Genomic DNA, 13047 nt, shown 5'->3' with positions numbered 1-13047 from the left:
CTGCGTCAAAGCATCTTCTTGCAGCTTCAATGTCCCCGTGTAGAGTAGCAACCTGCCCCTTATGAGTATAGTACTTCATCTTCAGGTGGGCAGTAGAAGGGACAGCAACCAGGTCTGCTATGGCCGTCCTGCCGATGATGCGCTGGTAGAGGCAAGGGCAGTCCACGACCAAGAATTTCACCCTGATCGACTTAGCAGTCTCTTCGGAGCCAAAGGTGACGATCAGGTCGACATAACCCCAAGGCTTAGTAGTTGCTCCATTGAATCCTGTGAGATCTGAGCCCAAGTACGGGGTGAGATGTGTCTCGTCCAGCTGTAAGGTCCTGAACAAACTGGCGTACATGATGTCGCAGGAGCTCCCCGGATCGATGAGGACCCGACGAACGTCCATGTTGGCCATGTCTGCCCGGACGAGGAGGGGAATTTGGAAATTGGCTGTCCCACCGGGCAGCTCTTCTCGATAAAAGGCTAAAGGCATTGATCGCCCCTTCGCCTTGTCCAGCGTTGCGTTCATATTTGAGGACGTGTTGATGAGATCCTCGAATTTTCTTTTTATTGATCCGACGGTGTGCTTGTCCATGTGACCGCCGGATATGACGAGTGAGTCTGTGAAGTAGTCCCCCGTGCTGAGCGTAGGACTAGTATGGGTGTCCCCAAAACCGCTGGGGATAGCAAAGTCTTCTGGCCGGGAGACGCTCATGGCAATCTGCTTGGTGCTACTCTGCCCGGCTGGTGGGGGAACTACCTCCTCGACGGCGCGAGTCTCCGCGGCCTCTGGTCGAGGGTCATTGTTTCTCTTCACGAATTCTCGTAACTGTCCGTTTCTTATTAATATTTCGATAGCATCCTTCAGCTGGATGCAATCGTCGGTCCTGTGACCGTAACTCTTGTGGTATCTGCAATACCTATTCTTGTCTTGGCCGGGCTTCAGGGGAGTCGGCTTAGGCTGTTTTACATTAGCTCTGTTAAACTCAGAGATATGAACTTCAGCAAATATTTCTCCCCGTGACTTGACGAGGGGGGTGTATGTGGCGAATGTGCTTGGAGGGCCACGAGATTCACGCCTGTCGCCCCTCCTTCTGTCTCTGCCCCTCTCGCCGCCCCGATCGCCGCCTCTATCATGTCCCCGGTCGCTTCCCCTGTCATCGTTCCTGTGGGTGGACTCGCGGGCAGGGTGGCTGCTTCCAGGTCGGGCAAGGCGAGCGACATCAGCTGCCTGGACCTCCTCGTAGTCGATGTATTTTTGAGCTTTTAGGAGGAGGTCGTCCCAGGTGGGTGGTTTTTCTATGCCCACAGCTTTAGCAAAATCGCTGCCCGGGCGAAGGCCCCTTTGCAGCAAGTATTTCTTCATGTCGTCGGTCGTTTCGACCTGCACAGCCTCTTTGTTGAATCTCTCGACGAAGTTGCGGAGAGTTTCGTCTTCAGCTTGGTATATGGCCTCCAAGGCATGCACAGTCTTTGGGTGCTTGCGGGAAGCAGTGAAGTGTCTGCTAAACTGTTCAGTAAGATCCCTCCATGAATGGATGGATTGAGGGGGCAGGCTTTGGTACCATGCCATTGCTCCCTTCCTCAACGTGGTTGGGAACAGTCTGCACCTGATGGCCCCGCTAATGTTCCTGAAATCCAGGTTAGCGTTGACATTAGCTATGTGGTCGTCGGGGTCGGTCAAACCATCGTACGCGGGGAGCGTAGGAGGTCTCTCGAAGCCCTTTGGGACACGCTTCCTCAGAATGTCTGTGGACAGGGGGCATCGGGGATCACCCTCGTCGCTCCCGTTAGGAGAATGGTCCTCGGAAGACCGGGGAGAGTAGTCGCCGGGCATGGGCGTTGGACTGCGAGATTTGCGAGGACGGTAGCTGCCCGACGCGCCATGCTTGGCCATGTTCGCCAACCCTTGAGGTGAATGGCGGCGCGGAGCTTCGTGTTTTCCTTTCTTGCCCGGGGAGAGCCTACCCTCGCGATGTGGAGGAGTACGGTCCCTCTTCCGAGGAGTAACTTCGACCCTCTCTAAGTCGGGGCGTCGATGTTTGACGGCCGCCGGTCGAGGAGGGGAAGGAGTAGCCTGGTGTCTCCGCGGGGGAGAGTTGGTCTTTCTGCGACGCCGGCTTTTCTCCAGCGCGGCGATTCTTTCGCTCTGCTCGTCCAGTCGACGATTTTGAGCCTGCATGGCCTCCGTTGTTTGTTTGAGGGCAGCGATCAAGGCTGCGACCTCAGAGTTGGCCAAGGCGGCGGGCTGTTCGGCGTTGTTTGCCGGAGCTTCTTGCTTGAATTGCGGGCGTTTGCCCATACGACGATCGGTTAGGTTCCCAACGTCTTCTTCATCGGAGGAGAGTGAGGTTTCCCGTCCGTCGCGGGAGTCGATTTCTGGACCGCGCGGTACGGTGGTATTGTCACGCGCCGGAGATAGCACGGTGTTATGCTGCGGCGGCGGAGAGGACGGAACGTTGAGCACGTTGTCGTCGTTGATATCGGTGTTGAGTTGCTGTGATGAACTAGCCATGATGAAAGTTGTTTGAAAGATTTGGTTTTTTATTCTTGTTTCTTTGAGGAAAGGTTAAAGAACGGGGAAGAACTCAGTTCCCACAGACGGCGCCACTGATCGTACCTGGTGATCAGAATAGATTGATGGCCGGTCCGTTGAGCAAGCTTCCACACCGGAGGGGGGGTTTGTACCTGCAGGTGCTCCGATGCCTAAGTCAGCAAAGTGAACAGAGAGATACAAAAGAAGAGAGAGAAAGAAAGTGTAGAATGGTTAGGAATACCTGGCTCTCCCGTATAGGAGAGCTTATATAGTGCCCCCGGCGCTGGGCCAAAGGTTGGTCTATTGGGCCTGGATAACCGGCCCAATAGGTCCAACTGCCAGGATAGGCCCTGTGGTGTAGGGGAAGGCAGTTATTCGCCTCTATCCTGGTTTGGAGTCATCCCGCTATTGGCGGGTAATGGATAACTCCGTGACGGATAAGCTTGGTCAATGGAGCACGTGTTAAACGCGCTGCTTAGCTGTTAAGCCAAGGCTGAATGAGTTATTATGCTCGGATAGTCGAGCACGTGATTAGTGTGAAGCTAATCTGTTATGTCGAGCAGGACACGTCATAGGCTGACGTGTCGGGGAAACCTCCCCTTATTGGGCTGTGCCCCAAATGTCGGGCATAAGTGATTGGGCCAGCTCTTGGCCCAGTCCAGAACAGTTTTGAAACGACTCAGTGATCTCAGTGATACTACTGAGGTTGGACTAGCACTGATAAACACTTTGATGGATTAGTAGTGTCAGTGTAGAGTGCAGTGGACCACTGATATAAATTACTCCTTTTTTGGGGTTTCACCCAAAGTGTTGTCTTTTCTATTTTCATATTAAAAATTACTATGTTTTCAAAATCATTTTTAGATAACCTATGAAATATGAACATAGTTTTATACAAAGTAATTTTAGTTTTTTTTTTAGTAACTTTTTGTATCAATAATATTCACATATTTTTTCTCTACCAAAAAAAAAAATATTCACATATTTTGTTGACGATGTGTCAATAATACATTTCATTTTTTACAGTATATTTTACTCCCCCTACTTAATTATAGCACTCTTTTAAACATAAAAGTGGAAGTAGAACCATAATTTTATGGGGGTAGATTTATGTTACTCCGGTGTATTTAGGTGGGATAGATTGTGAAAGGCATTAGTATAATTTGTGTGATCTTTAAAAATACATATTTATCTTGACTTGCTCTTTTGACTTGTCTTATTAACGCAGTAATGCAAGTATAATTGATGTAACTGCGTGTATATTACAATTTGTGCGATGAATTATAAATTTTTTATATCATAATAGCAAGTATGATTGTTTAATTACTGCAATTTAAAGCTATGATGATATCATAAAATAATAATCAAACCAATCACTTGTACGTTCAATCTTGCCCCGCTTTTTTTTAATACATTTTTCTACTTTCCCTCTTCAATTTTGTTACATGGAAAATAAAGCATATAAAATGAATCCGGGTAGGGTAGAAGCAAATGGAAAAATTAGAAAATCAATCAAAATGGAATAAGGATTAATAAACTATGTATGCATGCTTGCTTGATCCTTTGAATTGAAACTTTGTGCTTTTACTTCATTGGTTCAAGTAACTTGTTTTAATTAAGATACACACATGTTGTCTTGTAATTATAGGGATAAACAAATCACAAAAGCATCTAAACTATTAAAAAAAAAAAAACACTAGGAGCCTAGAATAACATTAATGAAGTAGTAATTAGGGACATGAGTTAAGGATCCAAGGCAAAAGATCCCAATTCAGTCTAACAGTTAATTACACTTTTCGGTTTGGATTGTTTAGTTCCCTGTTAAGGAGGCAGTTTTACAGTTATTGTCATTTATTTGTTACTTCTAACTTGACAAATTGACTAAACATCATGCATTGTTGGGGGTAACAAACTTTGACTATTACCTTATGGTGTGGAGACTTTTATGTTTCTTTTTGTGTTGTTCTTTTCCTTAAAATTTGCTTTTAATTCTTATTTTGGTTGATAATTGTTTGTGATGATTTAGCCACTACTTCCTCCTTTGTGTCAAAATATGTGTAGCAATCCATCACTTCATGCATGTTGATGCTTAACTTTGATTAATATTTTTGATTATCTATATATGTAAAATTTTGCTAAAGATTTGAAATTCACCCGGCTTCAAAAATGTATATACGGGAATAAAATGAGTTCGAGACATGCTTCAGAGAGAATTTTGAGAAAGCTAGGACCATCGCTCCAAAACAAGTTTTCCCATTTAAATTCAAAATTCAAAAGGCTGAAGAAGATAAGAGTGAGCGGTTTTCGACGGTTTTTCGAGGTGGTTACCAGCGGTTACCAAAATAACATAGAACCCAAGTCAAACTCGAAGGCGGTTACTTGGATATTCTCATTTCTCTATAAATAGGAGAAGTTTAGGCTGTTTTAGGGAGTTTATTTCCAAAAGAGAATACACTGCCTAAACAGAAACACATTTGCACACGCTAACACAAAAAAAAAAAAAAGTCTACGGATACTTTTCTTAACAAAGACTTTTTTTTTTCTTAACACAGGCCGTAAACTCACGATTAATGTATGAACTCAATTTATAATTCCAACAATTTATAGTTTTTTGCAATTTATTTTCAAGTTCATACGCGCCTACATTATTATTACTCAAAAACGTCAAATCATATAAAAAATTCGAAACAATCGTAAACTTGTTAACCGAGAACCCACGAAGGATCTAATCCAAGTCTTAGAATTGCTCGTTAGATTGTTCTGTTAGAGTGTGAAAATATCACTTCTTAGACCATCTCCAATGGTGTAGTACCTATTAGGTACTCATGGTACTTATTAGGTACTACCATTGGAGCACAACATATTTTAGTACCTAATAGGTACCACTTCTAATATAAGAACTCTCTCTCTCTTTTTTTTATGAGACCCACTTTATTTAATATATTCAAAAAATAAAAAAATCAGAATTTTTAAATTGGCATAAAAATTTAATGTCAACCATATATAGACGTTGATAGTCATTGTTTGTTTCTTTTTACCGTTGGAAAAAAAATAAATACTCCTATCATATAAATCAAAACCAAATTGAAGGATTCTACTCCTCTCAAAATTACCATTTTATTAATTATTTTAAATTATTTTTTAATTATGTAATTCTTAAAATTTGGCAATATTAATTTTAATTAAATTTCAAATTTGAATGATGTGGAGTTATTGATGGGACCAATTTTAGAACTTTTTAAGAATTGCTCCATTGGAGGGGTTCAGTACCTATTAGGTACTATTATTAAAAAAATAATAAATTGATGATCAGTGGCGGATCCAGGACCTCAGGTCAGGGGGTGCAAATTATATTTAAAATGTATTATATATATCGCGAGTTCTATAATAGATTCCTTTATATATAAGTTATAACCTATAATAATTTACACATGTGACCGTAAATAAATGGATATAAGATTGTAAGGCGTCGTGTTATCGGTTCAAATCCACTAGGCTATGCATGACTTTTTTTTATAAAATGGATATAAGGTTTATATATTTTGTAGCTATGGCAAGTGAGTTAAGAAGTGAAGTGATATCGTAATCGATGACTTGATACACTTATAAAATACAACTAACAGTATTATCGTTGCTTGGCTCAAACCATGATAAAGTAGAAAAATACTACTAAACATAACGATTAACTACTAAAATTTACCTATAAAAAACAAGTTCACTCGATCCTCAAATTTTAAAGTTTTTTTTTTTAATTTAAAAACAATTGAAATTTTTTACTCCTCTCCAATACACATGTACATGTAGCAGCTCTCTTTGTAGTGTATGGACTGATAAATGACTGTGCATTGTATGGACACTTATAATTGGTAAAGTTGTAGGAGAAAAGAGAAGACCAAAGTGCATTTGGTGCAAACTTAAAAATTTGAGTGGGTGCAAAAAGTATAAAATTGGAAGTATCGGTGTAAATGCATAAACTTGAGGGTGTGCAAGTGCACCCACTCAACACAACATAGCTCCGCCCCTGTTGATGATGTGTCTATGTGGAACCATTTAAGTACTCAAAAATGGAGTGTTCCATTGTGGATGCTCTTAGTGTTAATAAATGAATATCAACAAATTAGCACGCACTATGGGACTCCTCATGTTTGAAATAGTAGATTGTGTTCAATTGTTTGAAAATATCGTGATAATTTGAATCACAATGGCAAGAAGAAAAAACGCGAATCAAAGTAGTGATACTTGTTGGTGTTTCATGTTGGCCGCATTTTGCTAAAATAAATATTCAAGCCAGATGTGGAGCAGAATGCTTCACCATCAAGTTCAAGCAAGATGTTGCATGGAATGCTTCAACATTGGATATCACATCCAGTGGGCCGGGCCTGATGTTTTTAATCTCGCGTGGAGTTCTATTTATGGAAATCTCGCCTTTTTACCTTTGCACCAAGCAGCACGCCTTTCCTAATGTTCTAGAAGGCGGCCATGACCTAGTTTTGTTTCAGAATGAATCAACTATTTATGGAAACAAAACATTTGATTCAAGAATATTTCTTAAAGTAACTTCTGGACCTGCTGCGTTTTTAAAGCCCAATTCAAGTCCTAGCTCGTGCTATATAAAGGAAGACTGAACCCTTGTGCAACTTACTGAAGCCGTAATTGAGTTTTACAAAGCGTGTGTTTAGGGTTTTAGTGTTGTTAATTGTGTTCCTCTTCTTGTATTACCCTGATGCAAGATTAAGGACTATGTGTTACTGTGTTGTAATATCTCCAGAGCTTCTAAGCAAGGAGATAGTGTGTATGAACCATTCCTAAGCTTTGAAGTACGGAATTGGTGGATGTTTTAAGAAGTGTGTCTTCATCTGTAAACTGTAACGTGTACGATCACAGTGGCTGTGATTAAGAGGAGTTGAGCGGAGGTTCTCATACCTAGGTGTGACTTAGGTAGAATATAGCACGGGTGGTGATTAGGTGAGAAGTCATAAACGGGGCGTTTATTGAGGGCTTTGAACTAATACTATCATAGTGGATTCACTCCTGGATTGGTATCCCCCAGAGTAAGCTGTTATGCTGAACTGGGTTAACAAATAACTGTGTTATTCTGTTTCGTGCATTTTATATTTCCTTATTGTTCGTCTAGTTCAGTGTTGAACACAGTGTTGGATCATCGGATCAAACATACAGTGTTGGAGCATCGTGTTCAACATCGTGTTACTAGTGTGCCAGAATTTCAATTGGCATCAGAGCAGGCACCCTGTTCTGGATTTAGGGTGAGCTCCAGGGAAAGTAGTTTCTGGTGAAATGGACAAGGAAGGAGGAACAGTTTCCAGACCGCCCCTACTGATAGGGCCTGAGAACTATGACTATTGGAAAGCTCGGATGATGGCTTTCTTAAAATCCATTGACTGCAGAACATGGAAAGCTATTGAAAATGGCTGGGAGGCTCTAGTTGTTCTTGACAAAGACGGGAACAAGACAACTGAGGTTAAGGCAGTAAAGGACTACTCAAAGGATGAGGATGAACTAGCTCTTGGTAACTCAAAAGCTCTAAATGCCATCTTCAATGAAGTGGACATCAATATGTTCAGACTTGTCAAACGATGCACTGTAGCAAAGAATGCATGGGAAATACTAAGGAAAGCACATGAAGGAACAAGCAAGGTAAAATTGTCTAAACTTCAGATGCTTCGTACAAACTTTGAAAACCTGTGTATGAAGGAAGAAGAGACCATTCATGATTTTCACATGAATATTCTAGAATTTGCAAACTCATTTGATGCGTTAGGAGAACCCATATCTGATGAGAAACTTGTAAGCAAAATTCTCAGATCTCTTCCTAAGAGGTTTGACATGAAGGTAACAGCAATTGAAGAGTCTCAAGACCTAGCAACTATCCAAGTAGATGAGCTAATAGGATCTCTTCAAACCTATGAGCTAGGCATGAATCAAAGAAAAGAAAAGAAAATATATAAAGAGTCAAAATAAAATAAAATTTATAATTCAAACCAAATGAAAAACAAAAATCTTTCCTATTCGTATGAGTCGTTGTTTTAGTTCAGATTTTTTTTAAAAAAAAAAAAGTTAAAACGACGTCGTCTTGCCCTGTTTTTTTTTATAAAAAAAAAACAAAAAATCTGCAAAATCGCTTGAACCGCCTGGCCGGTTCGTCGGTTCGTCCCGGTTCGACTCCGGTTCACGCTTTTTTTGCCGGTCGGTTTCCTATCTATTTTATGCTTAAAATCGAACCGTTTTCATAACCGGTTCACAGTCCAACCGGCCAATCCGGTCCGGTTTTGATAACCTTGCATAGAATGGATATAACGAACCGGAAAACCTTTATGCGATTTCTTTTTCTTAGCACTAGACACCACAACAATAAAAGGTTCTTCCTTAATTAGCAGCAATTAACCTCATTTAAGACTTTTATCTCTTAACCATTAGTAACTAACAAAACAATAATTCCTGAAAGAAAAAAAAAATTAACAAAACAACAATTAATATTACTTTATTTTCAAACAATTAATATATAACTTTGAATACGAGAAATAAAAATGATCCATAAATTATTTTTTTGACAGGAATGATCCATAAAATTTTACAACTATTTTAAATTTACTCTGAAAATGATTTTATGACTCATACTCTCAACCTTATCAACTATTTTAAATTTACATGAATTAATATAGGTAATGAATGCATAAATAAGAATAGAAAAGGTAATGTTATTATCTTTAAAATTTAATTATTAATTAATTTTTTTGTGCAAAACAATTTTAAAAGTGATGTATATAACTCAATTGAAATTAAATAATTCAATTGAAATTGACAAAGATAGTTGAATACTAGCTTATAGTTTGGTTAAAATTTAGAATTCTGTAATTTTGGTATTAATTTTTAAATAAATTTCATTGTAAATGTTCAATAAAATTGATAGTTTTGACTTTGCCATTGGATATAAATCCCTACCATAATTTAAATTTATTGATATTAATTAAAAAATAAAGTGAAAAAGTAATAATAATTCAAATCTAACATAAATAGATCCATCTTTGTCAATATAGCTTTTTATTTACCTTCCTTTGTAAGCTAATATTCCCTCTAATCCTTATTATAAGAGAAATTTTACGTTTTAGGTTAATTGTAAAACTAATGTATTTGGACTATATTATAGTCCAAATACGTTAGTTTTACAATGAACCTTAAAAGTTAAATTTCTCTTATAAAAAGGACCGGAGAGAGTGTATAAATTCAAAGGAATTTCACATTCTAAATCATCCCTCAAAATTCCATCACCAAATTACTCAAAGCATTTTCCTTTCTCCCTCCACCATGTGCAACACTAGTCGTGATCCAAACAAGGGAAAAGAAAAGGTGAATATGGAGAACCAGTAGTCAAGACTATGGAGATTCAGAACAATGAGAACAAGCGAAAGACGATCGTTCTAGTTGAACGTGATGTTGAAACAAAGAAATCAAAGAGTCTCAACAATAGTGATGCTGGTGAAGAAGAATCAACAAATTCAACCAAAGAAATTTTTCCATTTCTTCTATTTAGATTCATTATTGATCCTAATAAGAAAATTAAACATGCTTACTCATGCAATTTTTGTAGCCGAAAATTCATTAATCCAAATGCATTAGGTGGCCATCAAAATTGCCACAGATTGGAGAAAAGACTAAAAAAAGGGCTGAAGATATGAACAATGATTTGATAAAATACTCAAATGGTACTCATGGGGTTGTAAGTCAAAACATCATCATTCCATATCCATACCATGGGGTGTATGGATATCGATATAATGGTTATTCCACATATAGATGAAGACATGAAGTTATCAATAAGGTTGACCAAGACATTGTGAGCCCACAAATTATTGTGCCTGAGATTGACTATGGTTCAGTTTCAAAGATTGATTTGACCCTTAGGCTTTGATCTATGTTTTAATATAATTTATAAATAAGGTCTTAATATATTAAGCACCATGAATATCAATCTATAATAATATGTGTAAGCAATATATATCTTTTATCTTTTATATGTGGAATAAAATAAATCTCTCCGTCCTTTTGAATTAGTCTAAATCATCTTGGTTTTGATGTTAAATAGTATTATCTATGGTAAAGGAAATCGAAATTTCAAGTTATGATATTATACATCTAATTAAGGGCTTATGCCATCATAATATAGTTGCTCTCTCAATGAAAGTGTTTTTCTTCAAACCTTAAAAGGAAAAATAGGAATAAACTTGCAAAAGAGTACTTAACGGATCACACTTATTTTAATTTGTGCATGTTCTGAAATACTTAATGAAAAGATGAATTAACCACAATAAGGTACAACCATTTTGTCCAATCTAAAACCGAGTAACTTTTGTAATTCCAATGAAATGTCAGCTCAAATTCCATCGAAAACAATTGTATATAATATGTTACTTTAGTTGATAATAATTTTTGTCTTCAATGAGAATACATAATATTTTTAATTTGAAATTTAATAAAATATAGATAACAATTTGTATAATATATATTTTTAAAAATATATTTTAATCCATGCCAGAACAGGCAGGGCCGGTTCCGAGATTTTGGAGGTCCAGGACAAATAATAAAAATGAATACCTAATAAAAAATATAATTTTTTTTACGCAATTTTTCTTTAAAAGAACATCATTTATTTAAATTGTAAATAGTATTAAAAACATAAAAATAATCATTTATCCGTGTAACTAACATAAAAGAAAAAAAGTCATATTCTGCATCGTTTTTTTTTTTTTGAAACAATATTCTGCATCGTTGAAATTAAACCGATAAATAAAAAATTAAGAGATAATTAATAAATAAAATTAACATTTACACAACAAATAAAATAAATAATAAAATACACCAAATAAAATACCTAAATGTTCAATGGATTCAACAACTTTTCTTTAATTCCTTAATTATTTTAATAAAAAGACTCTTAAAATATAAAAAAAAAATAAACAACTCCTTACCAAAGAAAAAAAACAAAAAAAAAAAACAAAAATACCACACTAGGGAGAGAGTCGAACTAGCAACCTCTCCATCTATGGGTCTTACAACACGAATGCGAAACCATTGGAGCAAATACAACTAGTTGTAATTTTTATGTTACGAACCATACTTAACCAATTATATTAATGATGGGCTAAAAAAAAAATGAGGCCCCAATATTTTGGAAGCTCTGGACTGGAGGTCTGGTTGTCTTGGCGCAAAACCGGATACCTATATTTTGTGTACATGTAATGTAATGAATATGACTATCTCAAGTGGAGGAAACCTATGGAAAAACCATAATAAATTTTTCATGAAATAAATTCCTATGCTTGACAATGAAATCTTTTTTAACGTATATTTAATCATGATATAAAGTAATTGAATGTATGCGTAAATAATTTTATAGTGTCGGTGTAAATTAACTTCATTTTTTTCATTTGTCAAAAAAATAAACTTCATTTTTTTCATGTATGTGTAATTATTATTTTATAAATGTAACGTATTGAGGAGAAATTTGTCTCATAAAACAATTTTGTAACATTTTATTTTGTTTTTGGGTACGATTTATCCCTCCTTCTTTGTGTGTGTCTAGGGGCAGGACTAGAAAAAAACAATTTAGATAGGCTACTAAAAAATTATAATATATAAATTAAATATGACAATTCATAGTGTTCACGTCCGAGAGGGCCTATCTTCCACGCCAAAGTTAACCAAATTCCCTTAAGCTTGAGCGCTAAGTCACATGTGGTTAAAACGACATGGAGATGGGTCTTGCACTCTTCAACAACCTTCAAATATTCAATTTGTATTATTTTGATGCTCACTGATTAAACTTTCACGCTGGGTTTGGGAAAGGAGTCTAATGGAACATCTTCCTGCTTGTGTGACAAGATATGGGCAAAGGATCTATGTGTTGTTATCATCGGCTTTGGTAGAACCTGTGCGATATTCACCACTAACACAACGATGACATTTTTGTCGGCATTTTAAGTGAATTGGTTGTAAGTTTTCGAACTTTAGAGTTCAAATGTGTATTATGTTAGTTTTATATGGAGGGCGAAACAGGTTTAAATTAGGAGATGTCTTTGCTTTGTGAATGTTTGCCTTCTAGGATGTGAAACATGTTCACATTCTAGGAGTTGGATGGGGTATTTTTAATATTTCACAGGACACAATAATTTTGAGATGTTTTCTCTCCCCACCCCCATGATTCTTTTATACCCCCTGAATTTCCAATTTTATCCTTGCAAAAAATTTCGATTTATAGAAATCGAAGTTTTTTTTGCCTTGAAAACCGAATTTTACTCTGAATTTGTACTAGAAAAAATTCGGTTTCTGCGAACCGAAGTTTTTTGCAAGGACAAAATCGGAATATTGAGGGTATAAAAGAATCACGGGGGTGGGGAGAGAAAATATCTAATTTTGAATCTAACAATGATGATCCAACTTAATTTCATATGGCTATCGTTTTCATTTTATTCACTTTACTCTCTCCTTTCGTTTACGTTGTTTTCCACAAC

This window comes from Trifolium pratense, linkage group LG2 (genome assembly GCF_020283565.1).
Source record: "Trifolium pratense cultivar HEN17-A07 linkage group LG2, ARS_RC_1.1, whole genome shotgun sequence".
Lineage (NCBI taxonomy): Eukaryota > Viridiplantae > Streptophyta > Magnoliopsida > Fabales > Fabaceae > Trifolium > Trifolium pratense.
The sequence above is the reverse complement of the archived record's forward strand: the minus strand, read 5'-3'. Positions refer to the sequence as shown.